The 11,067-nt window shown below is 41.2% G+C and overlaps 1 pseudogene; it reads left to right on the forward strand.

The window, feature by feature from the left end:
- Window positions 1-233: 233 nt before the first annotated feature.
- On the forward strand, window positions 234-3,980 carry LOC115893988 (annotated as a pseudogene).
- The last annotated feature ends 7,087 nt before the right edge of the window (window positions 3,981-11,067 follow it).

The raw sequence follows: 11,067 nt of genomic DNA on the forward strand, positions 1-11,067 counted from the left end.
CAATCCACAGTTGGTTGAATTCACAGATGCAGAACCTGCAATATGGAGGGCCAGCTGTACTCAGTGCTTAGTACATGTTAACTCTTAGAGAAAAAAAATTCATTCACTTAGAGAAAACTTGCTGAGCTTTGACTAGGTGCTGGGCACTTTGCCAGATGCTGTAAATTCAGAAGGGGATAATGCACAGTCCCTGACCTCATCTCCAAAAACCCCATATTTTATTGGAGACGCAAATGGGAACGGACCAAGGTAGCATAGCTCCAGGCACCTTGTTCCAGAAACTCTGGTCTCCTTTCCTTTCCAAATGTGCCATGCACTTTCATGCTTTGTGCTATTATTCCTTATGTCTAAAAAGCTTTCCCTTTTCCTCAGCCACTGAAAACATTCAAGATCTAGCTTATGATGTGTCATCAACACTGTGAAGCCTTCCCTGACTCCCAAACCAGAATCATGGACTCTCCTGTGTCTCCATCGTGCTCTGTATAAACTCTCTGCCTCTCATCTTCCCCTCAGCCAGGGCTGGTCATTAGAGGAACATCTCCCAGTAGACTAGAAGCCCTTTGAAGGCAAGTTTTATGCTTCACTCATTTCCATGTCCCAGTGTCCAGCACAGGGCCAGGCACATTGTAGATGTTTAGGAAGTGTTGGTTGATTAAATGAATGAATGAATGAATGAACGAAAGCACATCTGACATCATAGAATAAATTGCTGCACTGATAGTGAGGAGAGATGTTTCCTTTCCAGCATAATATTCTATGAGACCACAGAATTTGCTCTGCAAATAGTTGGGTTCCTTCTACCAATTCCATCTGCTGCTGTGAACAAGGCTGAGTTTACTTAATCATAGGTAAGTTGGAGAAAGTGCCTGCCCAAGGGGTCTGTCCTGAGCATGGCTTTCCAACTGTAATATTGTCAGGAGCATCCTGAAAGGGTTAAGACCCTTGCCTTGGTGCTGGTCTTGTGCCAGTCCATTTGGTGTTCACAGTGTAGAGATTATTTAATTGGAAATGGAAGCCAGTATTAAGGCCAATATTGCAACAGAAATAATTGAATGTAAAAACCACATGTGCTTTGGGGACTGAGACACAGAAATTTAATTTTAGTTTCCTCACTTATTTGTTGGGTGATGCAGGAAGGCTCTTTCCCCTCTCTGACCCTCATCCATTAAATGGGGATCATAGGAGGCTGGAGTTGGGGAGGTTGGACTGATTAATCTGTAAGTTCCTTCTGGCTGTGATATGCCCTGTCTGTCACTTCCATGGAACCAGATAAACGAAAGACCAGCTGAAACAAAATTGCTGGAATGTGATGGGGAAGGAGTTCTGGGAGAGGATCCCAGTCCTCGTGAAGTCAAGCTCATGGTTTAGGAACCAAAAGCTCAGAAATGCTCTGAAACCACAGACGATCAAATCCACCCACTGGAGATTCAGTACATGTTTGCTGAAAATTGCAAACTAAAAGCAGACATTTTTGAGTTGTTTGGAGGATGCATGGCTAGACCTAACCAGGGTGGTGGGTGTACAGGGCGGTTTATTCAAACGGGAGAGGCCCTGTCTGCTGTCTGGGACCTGCATCCTACTGGGGAAAGCACATTCCTGGCCCATCCACCCTGGCCATCAGGACTTAAAGATTCCTTGCTTGGGTCTTGCTCAGGTACTGTGCTTTAAGAACCTGAAGGGTGATCTTTTGACTCACTGTTTTATAGAGACAACAGCAGGGTCAGTTGAGAAGAACTGAAGCCCAGTCTCAGAAGTGACTTGCAGCACATACTTTTTTGAAAAAAATTGATAATTCACACACCGTACAATTTGCCCTTTTCGAGTATCTAATTCAATGGTTTTTAGTATATTCCCGAAGTTCTGCAATTATCTCTGCTGTCTAATTCCTGAATAGTCTCATCACTCCAAAAGATATCTTGAGGCCAGGTGTGGTGGCTCACGCCTGTAATCCCAGCACTTTGGGAGGCTGAGGCAGGTGGATCACGAGGTCAGGAGTTTGAGACCAGCCTGGCCAATATGGTGAAACCTCATCTCTACTAAAAAAAATAAAATAAAATAAAATAGCTGGTTGTAGTGGCACATACCTGTAGTCCCAGCTGCTCAGGAGACTGAGGCAGGAGAATCAGTTGAACCTGGGTGGCAGAGGTTACAGTGAGCTGAGATTGCGCCACTGTACTGCAGCCTAGGTGACAGATCAAGACTCCACCTCAAAAAAAAAAAAAAAAAGGTATCTTGTGTATGTTAGCAGTCACTTCTCACTCCCCTCTCCCCCGCGCCCTTGGCAACCACTAATTCACTTTTGTCTCTGGATTTGCTTATTCCAGACTTTTCATATAAATGGAATCATACAACATGTAGCCTCCTGGGTCTGGCTTCTTTCATTTTGCATAATGCTTTTAAGGTTCATTTGTGCTGACCATATATTTTTCTGAACAATTAAAAATTACAGGCTCCCGCAGCACAGTGCAGCTGCCACCTGGCCCAACCAGCTTCCTGGACCATGGCCAACCTGAGTGCACCTTCATCGCCATCAAGCCAGACAGTGTGCAGCATGGCCTGGCTGGCAAGATCATCAAGCGCTTTGAGCAGAAGAGATTCCACCTCATGGCCATGAAGTGTCTCTGGGCCTCTGAGAACACCTGAAGCAGCACTACATTCACTGGAAAGACCGCCCATTCTTCCCCAGGCTGGCGAAATACAGGAAATCAGGGACTATCTTGGCCATGGTCTAGGAGGGGCTGAATGCAGTGAAGACAGGCCAAGTGATGCTTGGGGAGACCAATCCAATGGATTCTAAGCCATGCACCATTTGCGGGAACTTCTGTATTCAGGTGGGATGATGCATCATTCATGGCAGTGGCTCAGTAATAAGCACTGAAAAATAAATCAGCCAGGCCGGGCACAGTGGCTCACGCCTGTAATCCCAGCATTTTGGGAGGCCAAGGCAGGCAGATCATGAGGTCAGGAGATCGAGACCATCCTGGCTAACACGGTGAAATCCCGTCTCTACTAAAAATACAAAAAATTAGCTGGGCATGGTGGCGGGCACCTGTAGTCCCAACTACTCAGAAGGCTGAGGCAGGAGAACGGCAGGAACCCCGGAGGCAGAGATTGCAGTGAGCTGAGATTGTGTCACTGCACTCCAACTGGGTGACAGAGTGAAACTCAGTCTCAAAAAAAACAAAGAAATCAGCCTATGGTTGAAACAACAGATGCTGGAGTGGATGTGGAGAATTAGGAATGCTTTTACACTGTTGGTGGGAGTGTAAATTAGTTCAACCATTGTGGAAGACAGTGTGGTGATTCCTCAAGGATCTAGAATGAGAAATACCATTTGACCCAGCAATCCCATTACTGGGTATATACCCAAAGGATTATAAATCATGTTACTATAAAGACACATGCACACGTATGTTCATTATGGCACTGTTCACAATAGCAAAGACTTGGAACCAACACAAATGCCCATCAATGATAGACTGGATAAAGAAAATGTGGCACATATACAACATGGAATACTATGCAGACATAAAAAAGGATGAGTTCATGTCCTTTGCAGGGACATGGATGAAGCTGGAAACCATCATTCTCAGCAAACTAACACAGAAACAGAAAACCAAACGCCGCATGTTCTCACTCATAAGTGGGAATTGAACAATGAGAACACATGGACACAGGGAGGGGAACATTACACACTGCGGGCTGTCAGGGTCTGGGGGGCTAGGGAAAGGATAGCATTAGGAGAAATACATAATGTAGATGACGGGTTGATGGGTGCAACAAACCACCATGGCAGGTAGCATGGCATCTACATAACAAACATGCACGTTCTGCACATGTATCCCATAACTTAAAGTATATATATAAAAAACCCAAACAAACAAACAAAAAACAACAACAAAAAAGAAATCAGCCTATGGTTTAAGCCCAAAGAACCAGCTGACTACAGATCTTGTGCTTATGGCTGGGTGTATGCATGACAGGTGGACACAGCAGCAGTCTCTTTCAAGGACTGCTTGGAGTGTCCTTGGACACAGCTCTTCATTCCACTGACTTAGAAGCAGAAGCAACAGGATTGATCATTCTTTTCTAGAGCATATTTACCCATAAAGCCACGGAAACTGGAAAAAATTATATATGCCTATCAACCTTCCAGTAGCATACATGAGAGCTTGGTGTGATCTACCAACCTCTACTTAGTAGAACGGATAGAGGGCTGGGCTAGTCTAGTTAGGTCTGTTCCAGGTCCTCTCTTCTTCATTAGTCCAGTTCAATTTTGGCCTTTTAAGACTGATGCAGACTTTTAAAATTAAGAATAAAATCTTTGATGTTTTCATTTTTTTGTTCCATCTTTGCTGGCAGGTTTGAAAGTCTTTTCCCTGCCCAATGTTACTTAAATACATGTACATATTTTCCTGTGCGTGTATTTAAACCATACTTTCATGATTTCCCTTTTATGTTTACAACTTTAATTCTTCTGGAATGTGTCAGTGGTGTGAGGTAGGTATCTACTTTTATTTTTTCTCATATGGTTATCAAGTTGCACTGCCACACATTTTTTCCTCATTGACCTGGAAACAACAGCATTACCATATCCTACTTTTGACATATACCTGGGACTACTGCTGCACTTTCTTTCCTGCATTGGTCTGTCTTTTCTTCAGCTGCTAACATACTGTTAAATTTCTTGCCCCTTTATGATATAATTTAATTTTGTTAGGATAAGTTCATATTATCACTCATATTAAAATTCCCTAGTCGTTGCCATGTGTTTATTATTCTAGCTTAGCTTTGTTAATGTAATATGCTTCTTTTGTGTAATGTGCATTGCTGCATTATTTAAGAATTTTAAATTCTGTCTTAGCAAACAATTAGAAGCCAGTAGCTGTGTGACATGTGATAGATAAAGTTGGCTGAGCCTACATGGGCTGAACAGAGACGAGATGGGATGGAAGGACCAAGGAAACACTACATATTCATGAGGCCTGAGACACCAAATGTTTATGACAGCTACACCATCCTTAGACCAGCTCTAACTGCCACCTTGGATCCTAAGGACAAGAGCCACCTCTGAGATGAATGAAGAGAGAACCACAAAGGCCTGGGTCTTTGGTGTCCTTGAGCTACAAAAGCTCCCTCTAACTTAGGCGAGAGTGGAAGATACTTCTATTTTGTTTAAGCCATGATTACATGAAGCTGAACATGATCCCAACTAAATCACCCCTAATTACATTTTTATATTTGGTTGTCTGAATTAGAATTTGGAGGATGGTGTTAATAACACTGATGACAGTGGACATTCTTCTGATTAATGATGCAAACAGGACTGCTGCTGGTATTTTTCCAGTAAGCTTCTTGCTGGATTTGATTTTATATAGAGTACATTTGTCACTTCAAGAAAATGCATCATCAATGATGATGATAATGAAATGTTAAATTTTCTCAGATTTTTTTTTATCTATCAAAATAATTATATGGCATTTTTGCTTTGCTATATTGAGATAATGAATTATACTAAGGTTTTTCTAAAGTTGAAACATACATACAACCCCAATCTTTTTTTCTGTATCTCCTCTGTTCACTTCCTTACATAGATGCTCCATTGTAGCTCTTGGCTCTCTCCTCAACCTTCGTTTCATCATTTTTGTCTCCTTAATAATTTATTCTGAGTACTGGGGGAATTGCTTAAGTTTGTCTTCTGATTCCTTGCTCTCCAAAGTGTGATCCAGGGACCAGTGGTATTGGTATCACCTGAGAGTTTGTTAGAAATGAAAATTCTTGGCCGGGCGCGGTGGCTCAAGCCTGTAATCCCAGCACTTTGGGAGGCCGAGACGGGCGGATCACGAGGTCAGGAGATCGAGACCATCCTGGCTAACACGGTGAAACCCTGTCTCTACTAAAAAATACAAAAAACTAGCCGGGCGAGGTGGCGGGCGCCTGTAGTCCCAGCTACTCAGGAGGCTGAGGCAGGAGAATGGCGTAAACCCGGGAGGCGGAGCTTGCAGTGAGCTGAGATCTGGCCACTGCACTCCAGCCTGGGCAACAGAGCGAGACTCCGTCTCAAAAAAAAAAAAAAAAAAAAAAAAAAAAGAAATGAAAATTCTTGGATCCCCACCCCAGACCTAATGAATCTGCGTTTTAACAAGATTCCCAGGTAATCCATGTGCACATTGAAATTTGAGGAATGTTGTAAAATTCCTGGCTGGGCATGGTGGCTCATGCCTGTAATCTCAGTCCCTTGCATGGCCGAGGCTGGTGGATTGCCTGAGCTCAGGAGTTTGAGACCAGCCTGGACAAATACAAAAAATTAGCCGGGTGTGGTGGCAGGCAGCTGTAATCTCAGCTACTTGGGAGGCTGAGGCAGGAGAATCACTTGAACCCGAGAGGCAGAGGTTGCTGTGAGCTGAGATCCCTCCACTGCACTCCAGCCTGGGCAACAGAGTGAGACTCTGTCACACACACACACACACACACACACACACACACACACACACACACACACGAAATGCTGTAAAATTCTGGCAAAAGAGGGAACCCTTTCCAAGTTTCCACCGACAATGCAGCCTTTTCCCATTATTACAGTAGTTTGGTTATTTTAGTAGAAATTTAGGAGAAGACGACTTTGGATCACCATTGAGGATGAGAACTCTTAGTGGCAGGATATGAGGAAGGGCAGTTGGCTGCTGTATCTGATGACATGAGATGAAACTGACAGCCCAAATATCATCAAAATCACCAGCAGGTCTCAGTCCAACAAGAAAGAATCCTTGTGTTACATTTCTGAAGGGCAGTGGGCCTCCTCCAGAGGGTCTTGCCCACATTCGTTTGACAAATTTACAGATGCCAGCTGGTATCTACATGAAAGCCTCTTGTCCTAAGCTGATAGAGAGGAATAAAGGGATTCCTGCAGAGTGGTTTGATTTCAGGGATGCATTTTCCTCTTTTCTTGGTAAGTGGAAGAAACTCCTGAGGTTACTGATGAGACAGATGTCTTTCTGTACTCCAGCACTGTGCCTGAGGGCTGCGTGGGGTTTGGGGGAGGAAACTCACAGCACTGAATTATGAGTATTTGCATATGGAAAGATACACTCTTTAAAAGAAGACATCATATTACCTATACCCAATTCTCATCCGTCATGGCAGATTGGCTGGAAAAATCGGGAGAAGGCACAAAAATATATTGAAATGATTCTAAAGAGAAAAAGAATCTTTCAGACAAACTGACTCATTCCTTATTTATCACCACGAAACCGTTTATTCCCTGGAGAATATTGAAACAATACTAGTGCATAACTCTCATTGTGGAATTGAAAAAACATCCTACCTTTCTTAATAGTTTCATGAAATTGTTGTCTCAACAGGAAATTCTGGTTATTGTCACACATTCTTCTTGTTTATTATTAGTAATAATAACCCTTGCATCACTATTGTGCTCTAATCTTTACAAAGTTTCTTCACACAAAGTAGCTCATTGATCTCTCCTGACAATCTCGTGAGACAGAGCAGGGGAGCAGGGGAGCAGGGGAGCAGGGGAGCAGGGTGGGTGGGCATTGATGTGCCCATTTCGTGGAACTGAGGCTCAGAGGACTTAAAGGACTTTCTCAAGGGGACACTAGGCAGTAAATGGCAGCTGCAGGGCTCACACTTAGGTTTTTTAGCTGCAGGGGAGATTTCCAACACACATTTGGCCAAGCTTGGCCAAGGGTCTTTGATCCTTACTCTTCCCAGCACAATTATTTTGCCTTTTTGCAGTGTGTGCATGCACAAAACAATAAGGAGGATCACAATCCACATGGAAAGTTCATTCTTCAAAGTTTTGTGCTAAAATGCAATGCTTTAGTGAGGTGGCATTCTTCAAATTAGACTTAGATTGTTAGACATCTCCTGTTCCCTAGAAACTGTCTATGTAAATCCTCTTGTACTTATTACACACCATTGTTGAATTTACGCCAAGAATTTACTGCAGCCTCAATAAGGTATGATTTATTACAAATCCAGAACAAATAACTGTTTATAAGTTCTTTTTTGTTCTCTAAATTTGATTCATCTCACCTGATGACAAGGGAGAAGGCATCTTATTTCTGTTGTTCTGTAAACTATCTTCTACTCCTCATTTTTTCCGCACTGAACATTTCAAATTTCCCCAAATGTTCCACTTATTTTCCCTGCTCAATGCCCTCACATATATTTTCGTTCCTAGAATTCCCCTTACCTTCTTTACCTTCACCACCTTCCTCACTCTTCCTACCCTTAAAAGGACCTAGTTCAAGAGCTATTCCTCTGTGAGGCTTTTCAGATTCAAAGTTAGACATATTTGGGTTCCTAAAAGCACTTTGAATGCATTTCTGTCATACCGTGGACCTATCACAGTGTGAAATGAGTTTCATTTAGCTCCATGTAAACTGGGAATTCTAACTGGATTGGGAGCTACTTTGGAGAAGGAAGGACATCTTATTCCTCTTTATTTCCCTTGAACTTGGAACCTGACAACTGATAAGAATTCATTAAGGGTTGATTTAATTTCCTTCTGGTTTTAGTGCATCAGGAACTCCTGTTGACCAGATAGCACTTTAGTTTTTTCAGTTTAGGTGATAGGAAAGTCTCAAAGGGGACTGTTCAAATAAGGTATGAGCGAGTTGTTATAGCCAATTATTTTAAAGAACAGGAGGTAAAGTAAATTTGTCTCACAGACTTATCTTAGATTCTATTCCTTTATGTCACCAGATGAGAATTATTTTAGTGTAGAGCTGCTTTTTCAACATCCTTTATGACTTTTTCTAGGACCAGCCCATCTAGAGGAATTCTGAATTGTCTTTGGTACCAGGGCATTTCCCCGCTGAGTTCCTTTACAATTCAGGAATTAATATTCAATAGTTCTCAACTTTGACAATATATTGAAATCACTTAGGGAGTTTAAAAAATACTGGGGTGAAATTTTCATGGGGTCCCCTGAAGTCTTTCACTGAGTTTGAAACTGTACGTGCACAGAGTGACACTCTGAGAGACCTGGCAAGTAATAGCTACTGGAGGACTGTGAGCTTAACAGAGATTTTGGTAGGGTCAGTGCTGACAGATGTTGGAATTCTGACTAACCATATTAGAGTCACCTTACTGAATATCCTAGACATTCAGTTGAGACCTCAGAAAGGCTGTGTCTTATTATCTTCAGAAAAAAGTGAACTGCCTTCCAGAAAGAAAGTCACAACACTCTTTAAAGGAAGCAAACGCAGTCCAGACTCTCAATGTGGTAGCCGCAATGTGCAGCAAAGAACTTAAAATTACTAGAAATATAAAGATGTAGGGAAAGTCACACCAACTAGATGAAAGAACAGTCAGTAAATACAGATCCAGGGATGATACAGATAATGAAATTAGTAGACAAACACTTTAGAATTGTTATTATCAATATGTTTGTGGATTTCACAGTTTTTGACAAATCAACAGTATGTTTGTGAATTTTTATCATTTCCATTTTTCTGATGAGATTCTCTCACCTGATTTTAAAAAAAGAGAACCAAATAGAAATTCTAGAACTAAAAAAATTAATATCTGAAATTTTAACAAATTCACTAGATTGGATAAGAGCAGATTGGACACTGCAGAAAAAGTGCAAAGTAGTGGAAAAGGCAAATATGTGGGCACATTAACAGATTTGTTTTCTTAGTACCTCAGCTAGGTGATCAAGGTCATCATCAATAGTCATAAATTATGTTGATGGTATGTACCCTTGGTATGATGTGATGAGAATAGCACATTACCTCTATGGTCTTCCTCCCCGTAACTCACAACCCCAGTATCATCATGAGAAAAACATTAGAAAAATCCAACTGAGGTACATTCTACAAAATACCTGATAAATACTCCTCAAAACCGTCAAGGACACCAAAAACAAGGAAAGTTGGAGAAACTGTCACAGCCAAGAGGAGTCTAAGGAGACATGGTTACTAGATATTATGTTGCATCATAGGTGAGATGTTGAACACAAAAAGGACATCAGGTAAAAAGTAAAGAAACCTGAATAAAGAATGAGCTTTGGTTAAGAATGTATCAATAATAGTTCATTAATTGTAACAAATATACCATACTAATGTAAGATATTAATAATAATTGAATCTGGATGCAGGATATGTGAGAACTCTTGCCACTACCTTTGTCATTTTTCTGTAAATCTAAAACTGTTCTAAAATAGTTTATTTAAAATAATAAAATGACAATAACAAGTGCTGGTGAGGACATGGAGCAACTGAAACTCACATTCTTTGCTGGTAGGAATGTAAAACAGTATAGTTTTGGAAGTTTCTTGTGAAGTTAAACACGCACTTATCACATAACCCAGCAATCTCACTCCAGGACATTGAGCCAAGAGAAATAAAAACATACGTCCTTACAAAGACTTGTATGTGAATGTTTATACAGGTTTTAGTCAGAGTCACCACACACTGGAAGCAACAAAAATGTCCACCAACTTCTAACTGGATAAATAAATTGTGTACATCCTTACAATGGAATACAACTAAGCAATAAAAAAGGAATGATCTGTATCATAAAAACCGTGAATGACTCTGAAAAGCATTATGCTAAGTAAAAGAAGCCAGACACAAGAGTTCATACTGTATCATTCTATTTACATGCAATTCTAGAACAAGCAAAGCTAATCTAAGGCTTAAAAAAATCAGAACAATGGTTGCATCTTTAGCTCTGAAGACTGAGGGTGACGATGATTAAGAAGGGGCAAGAGGAACTTTCTGAAGTGATGGAAATGTTCTACATCTTGATAGGCTGTGGGTTACAGGGTGAATGCATTTGTCAAAACATATCAAGATGTGTTCAAAGGTATGCAAAGTATACCTCAATTTTTAAAGAGAAGATTAAAATGCTGATGTCTGAGATTCTAATTTTAATTATTCCATATGTAACCTTTGAGATTTTTAAAAGCTCCCATAACCAACGTTAAAAATCACTGTTATAAGTATTTGTCTAGTGATAGGATGACCCGTCATTTCTGTTTGCCATGTGGATGCTACTCTCTGGCTCTGATGTGTAGATCCTGGAAGTTGGATGCATGGG

Source organism: Rhinopithecus roxellana, chromosome 16 (genome assembly GCF_007565055.1).
Source record: "Rhinopithecus roxellana isolate Shanxi Qingling chromosome 16, ASM756505v1, whole genome shotgun sequence".
In the NCBI taxonomy this organism is placed as follows: Eukaryota; Metazoa; Chordata; class Mammalia; order Primates; family Cercopithecidae; genus Rhinopithecus; species Rhinopithecus roxellana.